This window comes from Tenrec ecaudatus, chromosome 7, assembly GCF_050624435.1.
Source record: "Tenrec ecaudatus isolate mTenEca1 chromosome 7, mTenEca1.hap1, whole genome shotgun sequence".
NCBI classification, from domain to species: domain Eukaryota; kingdom Metazoa; phylum Chordata; class Mammalia; order Afrosoricida; family Tenrecidae; genus Tenrec; species Tenrec ecaudatus.
This window is the reverse complement of record NC_134536.1, coordinates 16,578,395-16,596,773: the sequence shown is the minus strand read 5'-3', so window position 1 is coordinate 16,596,773 and position 18,379 is coordinate 16,578,395. Positions and strand designations below refer to the sequence as shown.

At 45.8% G+C, this 18,379-nt stretch overlaps 1 pseudogene; it reads left to right on the top strand.

The window, feature by feature from the left end:
• The first annotated feature begins 14,185 nt into the window (after positions 1–14,185).
• LOC142452644 (large ribosomal subunit protein uL13-like) lies at positions 14,186–14,803 on the top strand (annotated as a pseudogene).
• The last annotated feature ends 3,576 nt before the right edge of the window (positions 14,804–18,379 follow it).

The window sequence follows — 18,379 nt, the reverse complement described above, 5'->3', positions numbered from 1 at the left end:
CCTTTAAACTGAGGCACAGAACAAGCAAGGTGAGGCTCACCGAGCCATTTATCCCTCTGCCCTTCAGTTAATCCTACTTGTGTTTATCGGCCAGGCTGGCACAATAAACTACCGCACAGAGGAAGCATCCCAACACTGGTGCAAGTCTCCACGTGTCTCCTCAACAGGCAGCAAAGAGAGTGTGTCCTGCCTGCAGGGAGAAGGAGGGGAAGTTCCCAGAATCCTCATGAGAAGGTCATGCCCACAAGGAGGCATCATCAGGCTGTGACCCGATTGACAGGCTGAACTCCACCCCTTTATCAAGTTGACATGAAATTATGTAACTACCATACCACTCACCCCTTGTGCCCGCTCCCTCCCCCCCCCCACCCCAAGAAAGAGAGCAAGGACGCAGTCTAGAGAGAGGAAAGGTGCTGGAAAGAGAGATGGCTTTTAGAAATGATGAACAGGAGGGAAGGGCCTCCTGGCAGTTTCAGCAGATGAGCTTATTGAAAAGCAGCTTTCCTGGAGAGAATGCACGTACCTACAGTCCACCAATTTAAACTACTATTCACTTGAAACAGTAAATTCACAGGGTTGAGCGACCAACACCACAATCTAATTTTAACACTTTTGTCTCCCCAAGAAACCCATGTGTGAACAGTCCCAGTTTCTCTTCTCAGCTCCTGGATCCCAGCAGTCCGCTCCGGTCCCCAGGTGTCCTTCCTTGGACAGCGCCTAAAGCTGGAGCCAGATACTGCGTGCTTCCTTCCTGACTGGAATGTCCACGGGGCGGGGCGGGGGGGAGTGCTTCTGTTCTTTATCCCTCCGTATTGCCCAGTAATCTGTAATTGAACCATTCATCAGGCAATAGGCCTTTGGGTGTTTTTTGACTAGTAGTGAATGTTTTGGACCTTGTGGTAACTGTTCGGCATGTCGAAGCATTGCCCATCTTCAACACTTAAGATCATGTGCATTCCCACCAGCTGTGCACAAGAACCCCACATTCTGACCCATCCTCACCAACACTTGGTAATGGCTCTCGCCTCTACCTAGTCGGTGGTTCTAGCTCACAGCAGCCTTACAGGTTTCCCGAGGCTACAAGTCTCTCCAGGAACAGAAAGCCTCATCTTTCTCCCACAGAGTAGCTGCTGGTTTCGAATGGCCGACCTTGTCTTCCTGTAACTATCGATTTTTGAAAATTAAAGTCATCTTCCTGGGTATGAAGGAAGAAGATCCAAGGTGGACTGAAGGCATTAGCATGAAACAAGGCCCCGGGAATGGGCAGAAAACCAATCGAAATGGTTCAGCACTGGAGGCACTTGGCTGTGCCAAGAACTTTGGTGGAAGACCTGGTCAGCTGACTGGAAGAGACCATGTTTGTGTTTATCCCACAGAAAGGTGACGCACCAGAACATGGAAAATTATTCAATAGTTAATATCACACACAAGTAAAATGTTGCTGAAGATAATTCCAATGTGGCTACAGCAGTACATTGCCAGAGAGCTGCCAGCTTCTGAAGATGTGCCCAAGGGATGCCCCTGCTGTGTTCATGTGGAACCTGTGCACGGACCAGGAGGCATTCCTTTGAAAGCAAACATGGGAATCCTGTATGGCTTGAAAGCAGGAAAGGTGGGCATCGGGTGTATATATGCTGACAACCCTTTTTCAATCTATGCTGAGCAAATCATTTAAGCAGTTGGGACTCTGAAGACCAAGATGGCATCAGGATCGGAGGAAGACTCGTCTACCCATGATGTGCATATGACACAGCCTTCCTTGCCAAAAATAAGAAAGGCTTGAGGTGCTCATGGCCAACCAAAGACGGAGGCCTCAGTGTGGATTGCAACTCAACGCAAAGGAAAAACTCCTCACGGAACCAGTGGACAACGTCATGACACGAGGAGAACAGATGGAAGCTGTCGACGGTTTCATTTTACATGGACCCTCCGTCACTGTCTCTGGAAGCAGCCGGCAAGAACAACCAAACAGCGGATGTTGCGCTGGGGCAAATCTCCAGTATTACAGAGCAAGGGCCACATTTGGAGGACCTAAGTGTGCCTGCCGTAGTCATGGCAGGTTCCGTAGCTTCCTGTGCACGGGAGCGCTAGACAATAACGCGGAACTGATCCAAGTCCTCACAACTGACCCAGTAGATAATGTCCTGGCAGGTGGAGAAAAGCAGCAGCCCAGAAATACAAGGCGCAAAGGTAACAATGAGGGCGGGGCAGGGTTTTGTTCTCTTGTACACGGGCCGCTCTGAGTCAGAACTACACGACAGCACCATCTTCAGCAGTTCTGCCCTAGAAAGCGGGCGTATCTCCTCTGTCCAGTGAAGGCAGAGAGGCCTGGAGGTGAGTTAGTTCATCGAGTCCTCAGCCTGGAGGCAGTGATCCCGGGAGAATACACCTCTTGTGCACCACCACCCATCTGTCCTTGGCGGATTGTGTGTTGTGATGCCCAACAAGTTTCAGTAGCGTTTCCAGAGAAGACACGAGGAAGAAAGACGTGGCAACCTTCCTCAAAGCCACGGCCAGTGAGGACCCTATGGATCGCCTTTGCAATTGATGGTGGGGCTTGAGCAGGACCGGCAGCATTTCGTGTGCCCATGAGTTGAGGTTATAACTCCACAGCAGTCTGCAGCCACAGCAAGGCCAGAGCCGTGTTTTCAATGTGCATCTTGGGCCTTCCGTGTGATTAGGGTTGCCCAGACCTGGCTGGACAGCAGGGGCTGCTTAAAAGCGCCATCTAGATCCCTGGGACCCATCTCTTGGTCAGAGCTTGAGGCTCAGGGGCCGCTTCAGCAAATCCTACTGGGAGACTTAGAGGCATTCACAACCCAGGTGGCATAGGGTGTACACTAGAGCTGCCACTGCCTAAGCAGCAGTCAGCTTCTCAGCGGGAGGACAATGAGGCTTTGTTTGCCCGTAAAGAGTTAAACACCCAGCAACATTGTTGTCATGCCCGATACTGTCATGCAGTGGTTCTCAACCTTCCTCATGTTGGGACTCTTTCATACAGTTCCTCATGTTGTGGTGACCCTACCCCCAACCATACAATTATTTTTGTTGCTGCTTCATCAACCTCATTTTGCTACTGTTAAGAATCAGGCGACCCCTGTGAAAGGGTTGTTCGACCCTCAAAGGGGTCACAACCCACAGGTTGAGAACCATTGCCTTATGGAGTCGCTCTGAATGGGACTTGATCAATGGCAGGGAGTTTGTGGGGGTTTTTTCGTGTGCTTTTTGGGGGGTGGGGGTTTCGAGGCATTTGAACTGAGAGAAACTAGAGGTTCAAGCTCCCCAGAAGCGGGCAGAAAAAGGAAGACACGGTGTCAGTGGATGGGGCAACAATGTTGCCAGTTGTCCAATCCGCGACCCAGTGGAAAAAATACAGCTCTGTGCTATGTGCCAGCCTCAGAGGCTCCCTGCACCTGGTCTCACCTGGGCCAGGGAACTGGTGAGGAGGGGACGAAGTCGTTTTCGTAGCCTTTTGTTACATAGGCAGAATCTCTCTCGAACATCCTAAGATGTCGTCTGTGTTTAAGCCAGGTGCTGTTCCAAGCACTTCAAATATCCAAATCTCTCGGATTTCGTGCCATGATTTCGCATAATTCGTAGAAAGCCTTTAACAGCCCAGTGATGCCATTTTTATTATTGAATAAAACCAGGAGCAGTTACAAAGACAAAAAGAGGAGCAGTTTTACTTAGGGAGATATGATAGTGGTTGGCCCCAGATAGTCTGCTAATGGCAAGTCTGTATCGCTATTGGTTTCCTAAGAGCAATCCTCCAATATGACACTACCCTGTGATGCTTTGGACAAACGGGACTGGGCACAAAGCCGACGCCCAGGCTATGGCAGCATGGGAGAAATGGGCAGAAGCCCCCAAGGCTACCCTGGTAGCTCAGATCACGTTGTTCCAGATCTCTTTATGGGAGACAATTCAATATATATATATATATATATATGATCCATTCCACCCAAGGTTTTTCTTTTTTAATAAATTGTTTTATTGGGGGCCCTTACACCTCTTAAAACAACTCATACATCCATTGTATCAAGCACTTTTGTACACAGGTTGCCATCATCCTTTTCAAAACATGTTCTTTCTACTGGAGCCCTTGACATCAGCTCCCTTTTTACCCCCTCCCTCCCCACCCTCCAACCTTCAGAAACCCTTGATAAATTATAAATTATTTCCTCCAAAACAATGTACTTCAGAAGACACCATTGAAGCTACAGCTCAGGGAGAGGGACATGTCTGATCAGAGCACACAGGAGCAAATGAAGGCGGAAGAAGAGAGATCGTAGCACATCCTGGTCCACCAAGCCTTGAGGACGATATCCCTGCTCAGAGCATCCAGTGCACAGAGAAGACCATATGGCCAGCCCCATTATGAGACATGACATCCCTCACTGACCCAGCCCTACAGGGGACAACACTGGAGACACAGTGTGGGAATTGCACCGATCTGACCCCACCACACTGGGGAAAGCACTAAGGGCGTGCAATGGAACAGCAAGGGGAGCAGAGCAAGGAAGTCCCCAGGGAATACTAAAAATAGACTTTGGGGCCAGGGCATGGGACTCCATCAGACTAGAATAGAAAACACTCCTAAAGGTCAAGAAACAGACCTTGGACTATTTACAGGCTTTTTTCTTTTTGGTCATTGCTTTGTTGTTGTTTTGTTGCTTTTTGTTTTGCTCTGTCTTGTTTTTGTGCATATTATTATCTCTGCAGGTCTATCTAGATAAGATAGGCTGGATAAACAATCCAGAGGAGAAAACAATGGGGTGGATGGTTCCTGGGGGTCATGGGAGAGTGGAAGGCGGGGGAAAGGAAGTGGTGTTAACAAACCCAGAGACAAGGGAGCAACAAGTGATCCAAAATCAGTGGCAAGGAGGGTGTAGGAGGCCTGGTAGGAATTGATCAAGGGAAAGGTAACCTAGAGGAATTACTGAAACCCAAATGAAGGCTGAGCACGATCATGGGACAAAAGGAAAGTAAAAGGAAATAGTGGAAAGAACTAGGAGACAAAGGGCATTTATAGAGGTCTATATATGTATGTAAATGTATTTTTATATGATGAAGGGGAAATAGATTTGTGTGCATATACTTATAGGTTTAGTAGTAAGGTAGCAGATGGACATTGGACCTCCACTCAAGTACTCCCTCAAAGGAAGAACACTTTGTTCTATTCAACTGGCATTCCATGTTGCTCATCTTCCTGACATGATCGCTGAAGACAAATGGGTGCATAAGCAAATGTGGTGAAGAAAGCTGATGGTGCCTGGCTATCAAAAAATATATTGTCTGGGGTCTTAAAGGCTTGAAGGTAAACAAGTGGCCATCTAGCTCAGAAGGAAAAAAGCCCACATGGAAGAAGCACACCGGCCAGTGTGATCACGAGGTGTTGAGGTGTTGAGGGGATGAAGTATCAGGCATTAAAAAACAAAAAAATCATATCATTGTAAGTGAGTGCATATTAGGGACCCAAAGTCCATCTGTAGGCAACTGGACATCTCCTTACAGAAGGGTCGTGGGAGAAGAGCCAGTCAGGGTGCAGTGTAACACCCATGAAACATACAACTTTCCTCTAGTTCTTAAATGCTTCCCCTCCCCCCACCAACTATCATGGTCCCAATTCTACCTTACAAGTTCGGCTAGACCAGAGAAAGCACACTCGTACAGATAGGAACTGGAAACACAGGGAATCCAGGACAGATGATCCCTTTAGGACCAGTGGTGAGAGTGGCGAAACCGGGAGGGTGGAGGGAAGGTGGGGTAGAAACCTCCTCCCTGGGGGATGGACAACGGAAAAGTGGGTGAAGGGAGACATCTGACAGTGTAAGACGTGACAATATAATAAGAATTTATAAATTATCAAGGACTCATGATGGAGTGGATGGGGAGGAAGGGGGAAAATGAGCTGATACCAAGGGCTCAAGTAGAAAGCAAATATTTTGAGAATGATAATGGCAACGAGCGTACAAATGTGCTTGACACGATGTACGTATGTAGGTATTGTGATAAGAGTTGTACGAGCCCCCAATACAATGATTTTTTAAAATGATAAATTATTATTGTTTTCATATCTTACATCATCCGCTGTCTCCCTTCACCCATGTTTCTGTTCGATCTGACTCAAGGTTTTTCACAGATAAGGTTGCGTGCATATAACCCTTCATGATCGGTACGGGAATCACCCTCACTTAGTATATGGTTTTGATCAGAAGACCACTCTCGTCTTCCAGGGAAACCCTCCAACATCTGTTTGACTCTCGAATCTGATTCCCCCCCACCCCACCCCCAGCTAACAATTTCAGCAGAGTTCAAAACTTTTGTTTGATTTCAGCCCAAATCCAAAACATAATTCAGAGTTCTATTTTGCAAAGTTCCCTTCTGCACCCATTTCCCTATCAGCTTTCTGCACGCCCCACCCCGCCCCTCACTCAGTCTTAACCCATACTCCCTCCCTCCTGCCACAAAGCCTCCCTCTACATCCAAAGTCTCTCAATTCGCCAACTTCCTTCCAGTGATGCAGACTGGGCACACCTGAAGTGTGAATGCGGCATCACCTGAAGTCGATGTGTAAATGAGAGCTTCAATTTGTTGAAAACGAATCAAACAGATCAAAAAACAAACAGAACAAGAACAACATAATCTCCCCACCTCCAGATAGTTCTGTTAACGCTTGAGGTAAGCTTTTGTAACTTTTATTCTCAGTAGATTTTAAAATTTTTGTTACTTGTTGGTTTACTTTTAAAGCTTAGTCATTAACCAGCCTGGTGACTATCACTAACTTCTGAGCCCCAGGTGGGATTGCATTTATTTATTTATTTATTTTCTTTGCTTAAAAAAATCATTTTAATGGGGGCTCCTGTGGTATTTATAACAATGCATACATCAACTGTGTCAAGCATATTTGTATATATGTCGCCATCGCCATTTTATGAACATTTACTTTCTCTTTGAGCCTTTGGTATCAGCTCCTTTTTTTACCCTCCCTCCCTCCCTCCCTCTTGTCTTGGTCGATTTTTCTTGTTATATTTCTGAAAAAGCAGCCTTTGGATGAGCCAGTAGCGGTGCAGTATAGCACGGACGAAATGTAGAACTTTCCTTTAGTTCTTTAATCCTCCCCCTCTCCCCACTATCATGACCCCAGTTCTACCTTACAAATCTGGCTAGACCAGAGCATGTACACTGGTACAGATACAAGCTCAAAACACAGGGGATCCAGGATGGATAAACCCTCAGGACCGATAATGAGAGTAGCGATACCAGGAGGGTAAGGAGACGGTTGGGGGAGACAGGTGGAACCTATCACAATGATCTACATATAACCCCTCCCTGGGGGACGGACAACAGAAAAGGGTGAAGGGAGACAGCAGTCAGGGTAAGACATGACAAACATTTTTTATAAATTATCAGGGGTTCACGAGGGAGGGAGGAGGGAATGAAGCTAGTACCAAGGGCTCAGGTAGAAAGCAAATGTTTGAGAATGATGAGGGCAACAAATGTACAAATGTACTTGACACAATGGATTTATGTATGGATTGTGATGAACTGTACAAGATTCTAATAAAATGATTTTAAAAAGCAGGCTCTGACTATATATATATATATATATATATAATTTTGAAGCATTTTTGAAATCCTGAAGGTTTTAAAATTTATTTTGTTTTATTTTTGTTGTTAACTCTACTTTTTAATCCTTTTTCTCCTAGTGTAGTAATTTAGTTCTTGCTGGACGGATAAAAGATTTTTTTCTTGTATAGCAATGTGATCCGATGTCCCGGGACTCATAAATACTCGATGTCTAACCCCAAATACCCGAGCTCTAATCCTTAACTTGCGTCAGAGTCTTCCAGTTGTACTGAAAAGGAAGTTATCTCTGGCCAACTTGACCCACATTCAGATCTCAAATCCAAAAAGCCTTTGGGGAAACTGGCGTCTTGGTGAAGGCCCTGATATTAGCACTCTGCCTCCCCCTAGTGACCACCTGACAACCACTTGAGAAGTAAGAATAAAATCCGATTTTCATTTTTAAATATTAAAGAAAAAAAGCCCGAAGTCATGAATAGATTGCAAGTCATAAGGAAATATATTTGTTTATGGAGAATTTCTTTTTTGTTATATTTTTTTAGTTTTTTGGTTATTTTTGTTTTTTTTTTAAACAATTTATTAGGGGCTCTTACAACTCTTATCACAGTCCATACATATACATACATCAGTTGTATAAAGCACATCTGTACATTCTTTGCCCTAATTTTCTTTTTTTCTCCTCTTTTCTTTTTTTACATTTTATTAGGGACTCATACAACTCTTATCACTATCCATACATATACATACATCAATTGTATAAAGCACATCCATATATTCTTTGCCCTAATCATTTTCAGAGCATTTGCTCTCCACTTAAGCCCTTTGCATGAGGTCCTCTTTTTTTCCCCTCTCTCCCCACTGCGCCCTCCCTTATGAGCCCTTGATAGTTTACAGATTGTTATTTTGTCATATCTTGCCCTATCTGGAGTCTCCCTTCCCCATCTTCTCTGCCGTCCGTCTCCCAGGGAGGAGGTCACATGTGGATCCTTGTAATCAGTTCCCCCTTTCCAATCCACTCACCCTCTACTCTCCCAGTATCGCCCCTCACACCCCTGGTCCTGCAAGTATCATCCACCCTGGATTCCCTGTGCCTCCAGCTCCTATATGCACCAGTGTACAACCTCTGCCCTATCCAGTCCTGCAAGGTAGAATTTGGATCATGGTAGTTGGGGGGAGGAAGCATCCAGGATCTGGGGGAAAGCTGTGTTCTTCATCGGCACGACATCGTTCCCTGACTGACCCATCTCCTCTCCTAAACCCCTCTGTGAGGGGATCTTAAGTGGCCGACAAATGGGTCTTGGGTCTCCACTCTGCACTTCCCCCTTCATTCACTATGGTATATATAGTATGTATATATATATATATATATATATTTTTTTTTCTTTTGCATGATGCCTTATACCAGGTCCCTTTGGTACCTCGTGATCGCACAGCCTAGTGTGCTTCTTCCATGTGGACTTTGTTGCTTCTGAGCTAGATGGCCACTTGTTTATCTTCAAGCCTTTAAGACCCCAGACACTATCTCTTTTAATAGCCGGGCACCATCAGCTTTCTTCGCCACATTTACTTGTTCACCCGCTTTGGCTTCAGCAGTTGTGTCGGGAGGGTGAGCATCATAGAGTGCCAATTTAATAAAAGAAAGTATTCATGCTTTGAGGGAGTGCTTGAGTGGAGGCCCAAGGTCCTTCCGCTTCTGGTGACGTCTTGCTATGTGTTTTCTCAGCAGTGAATTTTTTCCTTCGTCCTCTGTTCTGTCTGTCTTTCACAGGTAATCATCCTACATTGGAAATGGGATTGCTCCACCCCTCTCCAGTCATTCTGGGGAGGGCTAGTCTCCCTCCCTGGTGTGTCGCTGGTGGGGAGCCGTGGCGGCCTAGTGGAGACACGCTGGCCTGCTCCCTGCTAGGTCAGCTGATGGAAACCTCCGGGTGCTGTGCGAGAAGGGGCTTTCGAATCCCCCTAGAGCAGCGGTTCTCAACCTGTGGGCTGTGACCCCTTTAGGGGTCAACAACCCTTTCACGGGGGTCACCTGATTCATAACAGTAGAAAAATTACAGTGATGAAGTAGCAACGAGAATAATTTTCTGGTTGGGGGAGTCACCATAACATGAGGAACTGTATGAAAGGGTCGCGGCGTGAGGAAGGTTGAGAACCACTGCTCTAGAGCCTCTTTCTCACTCGTGGGGTTTTCCATGGTCTCAAATCTTCCTAATTAGGATTGTCCCTTGTCCAAGAAATGCTATCAAGATGACCCTTGGGGATCCCAAAACACAGCCACCGTCATCTTCTGAGCTGATCTCTCTACGTCTCCCTTTGGAAGCCACTGTTTTCTTTGTACTTTTTATTTATTGATTTGTTATTAACTAATAACCCTAAGAAGATTGAGACCAGTGTATTCTGGGAGAACATGCCTGTGGCCATACACTGATCAGTGATGTGTTTAAACACGTTATTCCAGAATAGACTCATGGAACTGGAACCTGAGAAGCAATACTTTTTGACTGACTCCCCATTTGTTAAATTCCTTTTCTCCTTAAAAAAAAAAATGTCACGCAGGTCCCTGTCCCTCACACTGGGCGCAGACCCTGGGGTCTGGAGTCAGTCATCTGGAGCCCCAGAGAGAGGTGGATGGCCGGGCAGAGCTGACAGAGACTCCAATCTCATTGTGTCAACACGAACACTGAGGCCCGAGGGCGAACGCAGCTCCGCTGGGGTCATTCCTACCTCCTGCTAGCACCAATTCCTTACTGCGCTCTCCACCCTGATCCAGGGGCTGCTGCAGATGCACACATAGCACATTCCTGCCCCCATGAAGCTCTCTTATCATGTAGTGTTTTTAGGTGTCTTCCAGCTGATCTTGACTCATTGTGACCTCATGTGACAGAGTAGAGACAGAGTAGAGTGGCCCTAATTGGGTTTTTAGATATTTATTTACCTTCCCCTTCACCCAGGTTGACATGTGTCCCTCCTCTGACTAATGAATTACCCTTCTTTTTAAAAAAACATGATTACATAAGTTATTAATGGAAATTTGAGTTGGGAGATTTCATGGAAGATTAGCCATATTATGAGTTATTAATACATTTATTACTTGCTGATGAAGGTTGATTACAGCCTTCAGTGTGGATTACAATTCAAATGTAAAGAAGACCAAAATTCTCACAACTGGACCAACAGGCAACATCCGGATAAATGGAGAAGAGATGGAAGCTGTCAAGGATCCACAATCAGTGCTCATGGAAGCAGCAGCCAAGAACTCAGGAGATGCATTGCAGTGGGCAAATCTGCTGCAAAAGACCTCTTTAGAGCATTGAAAAGCAGAGAGGTTACTTTGAGGACTAAGATTAGCCTGACCCAAGTCATGGCATTTTCAATTGCCTCATATGCATGAGAAAGTTGGACATTGAATAAGGAAGACAGAAGAATTGATGTGTTGGAATTGTGCTGGTAAAGAATATTGAGAGTACCAAGGACAGCTAACAGGTAAACTAATCTGTCTTGGAAGAAGTACGGCCAGGGCTTCTTTGAGGCAAGGACGGCAAGACTTCGTCTCACCGATTTTGGCCATGTTGTCAGGAGAGACCAGGCCCTGGAGAAGGATGTCGTGTTTGGAAAAACAGAGAGTCCATGAAAAAGAGGAAAGCCTTCAAGGAGATGGACTGACACCGGGACACAACAGTGGGCTCAAGCATGGGGACAATTGTGAGGAGGGCACAGGACCGAGCAGTGCTTTGTTCTGTCGTGCAAAGGGCTATGGGTTGGAATTTCCTTCATGGCCCCTGGCAGCAGCAGCAGCAGCAGTAGCAACAACAACAACAGCAACAACAACAAGTTGATGCCTCAGTCGAAGGGAAAGAACAGCTAAGTCCAATTTGTGTTTGAAGACAAACAGTCCCTGGGTGACCTTGGTGGTGTGCACTCAACTCTAAGCTGAAGGTTGGCAGTTTAACCCTCCCCAGAGGGATCCTGGAAAGGAAGGCCTGGCGATCTGCTTCCGTGAAGATTGAAACTCACTGCCATCAAGTCGATGCGACTCAGAGCGACCCTACTGGACCTGTGGGTACAGCTGCTGGGCATTTCCCAGTCTGTAACTGGTCCCGTAGAGGAATAGAAAGCCCCATCTTTCTCTCAAGGAGCTGGCGGGTGGTTTTTGAACTGCAGACCTTGTGAATCACTGTCCAGAGAGTACCTTCCACACCTCCAGGGCTCCTCCATTACGACTGTAGCCAAGGAAACCCTCAGGCGCATATCTCCCTGGTAACATGTGGTGGTGCATGAGCCAATCCACTCAGCAACATGGCTTAAAATAATGATCTGGATGGTGGGCACGGGCAGAACGGGTTTTTGTGTATCAGTGGATTTAAGTGTAAGTGGGCCCACAGACCATCACAACAGGCTGAACACCCAACCAAGTAAGACGCATTGGCAGTGACTAGGGATTGGAATGCGGAAGTTGGGAATAAAGAAGGATCAGCAGTGTTATTGCTGATCGAAATGATGTAAATTGTTGATGCTAGCATTTTGCGAAACCGATGACCCACTCACTGAAAATACTTTTATTCAACCACATACATGATGACTCCACACATGGACTTTACCAAATGGAACACACAGGAACCAAACCAGCTACATCTGTGGCGAGGTTCAAAGTCACCATCCAAAGCAACGCCAATGGCCGACTGTGGAACAGACTATTCAGGGCTCACATATCAGTTCAATTTGAAGCTGAAACAAATTCAACGAGTCCATGAGAGCCAAAGTATGAATCGGAATATACTTCACCTGAAGTTAGAGATCATCTTAAGAGTAGATATGACATCTTATCGAACAGTTGTGACTAAAGACGAGACCAACCAGGGGATGAAATCAAGAAGATAAGAAAGTAGAAGCTCATCAAACAGACTGGAGAGAAGAAAAGATCAAAACAGATGGCCGAAAAGACGCAGATACCTGCGCTTAGACACACAGTAGCTGCAGCTAAGGGCGAAATGACGGCATGAAAGGGCTGCACAGAATGCTTCCAGGGCAGCTAGAGCATTAGAAGGACATGTGCCAACACCTGGAGCTAGAAAACCAAGAAGGAAGGACACTCTTGGCATTCCTTTTATTTCATTTTCCCATTTTCCGTTATTTGATTAATTGAACAGTTTTATTAGCACGTCATCCACATGTCATACAATTCAATAATTCAATCGTATCAAGAAGGGTTGTACAATCATCACCACGTTCAATTCTAAAACAGTTTCTTCTTCTTTGTGCCCACTGTTATTCATGTAATTACTATTTTTCTAATTGCGGTAAAAATATACACAACAAATAATTCTCCAGTTCCTCATGTCGACATGTATAACTCAGCCACTGATTTTACTCTTTGGGTTGTACTACCATTGTTGACATCATCCTTTTCCAAATTATTGCCCCTGGGGCACATGAATCTCAGAAGACATGCAACCAGAATGTTCCTTGGAAGCAAGGATGGAGAGACTTTAGCATCCCGACGTTGGACGCAACATCAGGAAAGACCACTCACCTGAGAAGGTACCGTGTTAGATAAAGCGGAGAGAGGGCCCGAGAGAGGGATGGCAAGCCCGTTACATGATGGGCTGACTAAAAAGTTGGAAACGGTGGACTTGAGACATGCCAGAGTTCCTGGAGATGGGCAGGACAGACAGCCTTCCCTTCTGTTAGACAGAAGGCCACCAAGAATCAGAGCGGGCTCCAGGGAAATTCACAATTATCTGTTAATTTGTCATACGTGCTAGTCCGTGCTCTCTGCTGAGTGGCTACTGAGCAACCATGTCTGATGTAGCAAATGGAATAAAGGAAGTCGGTTCTCGTGAATCAGGGTTCCATAGCTAAGGGTCAGACTTTTGGGGAGTTTTTCAGGAGACATTTGTTCCTGGGAAGCCCGAGGCAGACCTTTCTTAAACAAACAAAAACAATGAGCTGATTACTTTGCTCGCTCTTTCTCCCTTCTTCTCCTCTACAGGAGGAAGTCTTATAGACTAAGTGGGTTTATGGCCACTCATGCATTAATTGGGCATTTTAATAGAGGTCCAATCTGTGAATCAGCACAGGATAAAATCTCTTTCAAAAGTTAGATGAATGTAGTTTTTACGATGTTGATGAGAGAAATAGGCAATAATTTCTCTCTCTGTGTATATGGGGCTGGCTACGTTTCAAACGGTAATAAAATCTAGCCTGGGCTAGATGAGGAAAAACCATCCCAGAGGTTGGGAATGCTTTTGGAAATCCCTCCCTACCCCCCTGCAGGACGGTAGACAGAAACCAACACAGAGAAGCCTGGCTAAGACACACGAGGGAATGCCTCTGATCTCAACTTTTAGAAATTTTTCAGTAAAAGAATTATTTGTTGACTTTGAAAGAAAGTTGGCAGAATTTTTAAAGCTCCAAAGGATGTTGTACACAGGGTCAGGGAGGTCCCACACTCCCCTACCCAAAGCCATGAGATTTTCCAAAATATCAGACATTTTAAAGATCCAGAAGAAGCTAGGGTTTTATTTCATTTAGAAATTGTTTGTAACAGAATGCTTGATAAAATACCACATGTATAGGTTTTCCCAGGTGGCTGCCGAAGATGGCGGAGGGGCGGGTCTTGGTGCTCGATGGCCGTGGCCATCTCCTGGGCCGTCTGGTGGCCACTGTGGCCGAGCAAGTGCTGCTGGGCCTCAAGGTGGCGGTGGTGCGCTGTGAGGGCATCAACATTTCTAAAACTTCTACATAAACAAGGTGAAGTACCTGGCCTTCCTCTGGAAGCACAGGAACACCATCCCCTCCCGTGGGCCCTACCACTTCCGGGCCCCTCCCTAGCCGCATCTTCTGGTGAACCGTGCAAAGCATGCTGCTCCACAAGACCAAGCGGGGCCAGGCCGCCCTGGACCGGCTCAAAGTGTTTAATGGGATCGCACCCCCAATGATAAGAAAAAGCGGATGGTGGTCCCTGCTGCCCTCAAGGTGGTGTGACTGAAGCCCACACGCAAGTTTGCTTACCTGGGCTGACTAGCCCATGAAGTGGGCTGGAAGTACCAGGCGGTGACAGCAACCCTGGAGCAGAAGAGGAAGGAAAAGGCCAAACTCCATGACAGGAAGAAGCAGCTCCTGAGGTTGCGGAAACAGGCCGAGAAGAACTTGGAGACAAAGATCAACAAGTACAGAGAGGTTCTAAAGACCCATGGACTCCTGGTCTGAGCCCAATAAAGACTTAGTCCTTTATAGAAAACAAACAAACAAACAAAACTACGTGTGTGTGTGTGTGTGTTTCAATTTTTGGCGGTAAAGAATGCTCAAAACCACTCATTCTTTGTTGTCGCTTTACAGTCAACCTGACTGGCCTGATTCAAGTGGTTATGAGTAAGGAATGTAACCTTCCCCAGAGAACTTGGTCTTGGCTCTTGGCTCCTGAGAGATAACCTTGAATACCTTGGATGGTGGAAGCCCCAGGGACTGACGTGTCTTTGATGAAGACTCTTGACCATACTGGGTGGTGGCTGACTATGCCAGAAAGATCTACCTCAGGATCTCAACCTCATGATATTGACCTTTGTGACGTCACCCAACTGACCTCAGGGCAGCGGGGCTGGAGTTTGAGACCTATAGTAAAAGCTCTGGAGCTGGAAGCTCACCTGGGCGTACTGGTTGGTGAAAGACAGTGATGCACATAGTAAGGTAGCACGTCCTTCTTTGGGACGGAGAAACTCCACGTTGGGTTACCTCCCCAGCCTTTCCCTATGGCTCTCTTACCTGGCTCCTTTTTTGCTATGAGAAAACTAGACTCATAAGTATAGTGTTTCCTGAGTCTATGAGTCACTGTAGCAAATTCCCAAACCCAAGGAAGTAGTAGGAGTCAACAATTCAGAAGGAAGGGGTTCTGGGGTACCCCCAAATTTGTAGCAGATAGATCAGAAGTGAGGACTCCCAAGGTTGTAGCTGGCTTTTCTAGTCTCTCCTCTTTTATACTTTGTGTTTTAAATAACACAAATAGCTAACACCTATTTTGTACTTTGTCCTATGCTCTGGGTTAGGCATGCCCCAAACATTCACCCATTTAACACTTACAACAATCCCATCACCTACTGCTGTTTTCTCTATAGTATCGTGGGCACGCAGCCTGAAGGAGGTTGAGGCATGTGTCCCCCAAACACAAGGCTAGGAAATAGCCAAGTCAGGAGGTGACTAGGTGGCCTGACTCCAGAGGCTGCCCACTCAACCACTATTGTTAGAGCAACTGTCGCTGCAGCGGAACTTTGTTGGAGCTCAGGGATGCGTAGATCGCCTCAATCCATCTAGTCGAGGGGCTCCTTTTGTTGCTGTCGCTGCCCCTTTACTTTACCAAGCTCAGTGTCTGTCTTTTCCCAGGGACTGCACCCTCTTCACAACATATCCAGTGTACATGAGAGGAAGCCTTGCTCTTTTTGTGTCTGAAGAGCATTCTGGCTGTATTTCACCCAAGGCAGACTTGTTCATTCTTCTGCCGATCCATGGCATATTCAATATTCTTTGTCAACATCACAATCCAAATCCATCCATGTTTTCCACAGCCTTCCTTACTCTCTGTCCAGCTTTTGCATGCATATGAAGCAATTAAAAGTACACAGTCCTCTGATAGAAAAGGAAATAGAGGAAAGAACTAGGAGGCAAAGGGCACTTGTAGAGCTCTAAACACAGGCATGTACATATGTAAATATAGTTATATATGACGATGGGGAAATAGATCTATGTGTATATATTTATAGGTTTTGTATTAAGGTAGCAGATGGACATTGGGCCTCTACTCAAGTACTCCCTCAATACACTTTGTTTTATTCCATGATGCTCACCTACCCGACACGATCACTGAAGACAAAGTGGGTGCATAATCAAATGTGAAGAAAGCTGATGATGGTGCCTGACTATCAAAAGATATAGTGTCTGGAGTCTTAAATGCTTGAAGATAAACAAGTGGCCAACTAGCTGAGAAGCAGCAAAGCCCACATGGAAGAAGCACACCAGCCTGTGTGATCATGAGATGTTGAAGGGATCAGGTATCAGGCATCAAAGAACAAAATTAATATATTTGTGAGTGAGGGAAAGTGCAGATTGGGGACCCAAAGCCCATCTGTGGGCAAGTAGACGTCCCTTTACAGAAGGGTTGCAGGGAGGAGATAAGCCAGTCAGGCTGCAGAATAGCAATGATGAAACATACAACTTTCCTCTAGTTCTTTAATGCTTCCTTCCCCCCACTATCATGAGCCCAATTCTACTTTATAAACCCGTCTAGACCAGAGGATGTGCACTGGTACAGATAAGAACTGAAAACACAGGGAATCCAGAACAGATAAACCCCTCAGGACCAATAATGAGAGTAGCCATACCAGGAGGGTAAGGGAAAGGTGGGGAAAAAAGGGGGAACTGGTTACAAGGATCTACATATAGCCACTTCCCTGGGGGATGGACAACAGAAAAGTGTGTGAAGGAAGACATTGGACAGTGTAAGACATGACAAAATAATAATAATTTATAAATTATCAAGGATTCATGAGGGAGGTGGTGTGGGAAAGGAGAGGAAAATGAGGAGCTGATAACAGGGACTCAAGTAGAAAGCAAATGTTTTGAGAATGATGGAAACAAATGTACAGATGTGCTTGACACAATGGATGGATGGATGGATTGTGATGAGTTGTATGAGCCCCCAATAAAATCATTAAAAAAAATAACAATGCAACAAAATTTAAAAACAGAGTTGTACAAGTTCCCAATAAAATGATTTAAAAACAAAACCAAACTGGGGGCTTTTTCCGCATAAAAAATGTGCTGAAAAAACTCGGATATACTTAAGTATATACGGTATCATGATTTTGTTTATTAATTTAGTTAGAAGGCATTCTTAAATCTATATTGGAAGCTGTAGTCCCTCCCTCCCCAGGTCAGAATCTGGTCTGTGGTTGTGGTTTTTGATCTTCATGAATAAGCGCTTCCAGTCTTCTTTGCTTTCAGCAAGCAAGACTGTGCTATCTGCATATTGGATTATTTTGTCAGCATCAGTATGGTGAAAGAATACACACACACACACACACACACACACACACACACACACACACCCTACCTGTCCTGATTTTAAACCAAAGACACAGCTCCTTACAACCCTTTCAGTTACAGTTCCTCAAGGAGTCAATGATATCTGTCTACCAATTCAAACAGCTCCTTTACACTCTTGCCCCTGGTTTCAATCGTTGCTTGGTCTTCCTGGTGGTTCCCTCCCGGACTACCTGCTTGGTGATGAGCAGCTACAGGGTACTTCCTGTTATCCTAACACAATTTTTCCTTTCTGAGGTGAGAGTGTCATTTGAGATACGGTCCTTTGTTTCCTTGAGGGTATCTTTGGACTCAGCTATAGCAGATGGAGTGTGGGAGGGAGGAGACCAGGTGGCAATGTGGTTACATATTGGGCTGCTAACTGCAAGGTCCAAGGTTTGAAACCATGAGTCACTGTGGGAGAAAGATGGGACTTTCTGTAGAGAGAATCACAGTGTTGGAACCCCACAGGAGCAGTTTGACCCTGTCCTAGAGGGTTGCTATGAGTTGTTGACATTGAGTTTGGTTGGAGGGTGAAGTAGAGGGTGTGAACCTGGCCACATTGTTGTTTCCTTGGGTAAGACAATTTTCTAGAGAGTGGGACTTCAGACATCATCCTTTGTTTCCCTTGGATGGAGCTTCGATTTCGGTGCCACTTTATGGTTGACTGGAACATCACATGGAGAGCCAGGCCTCTAGTTTCTGACTGAGCTTTAATAGA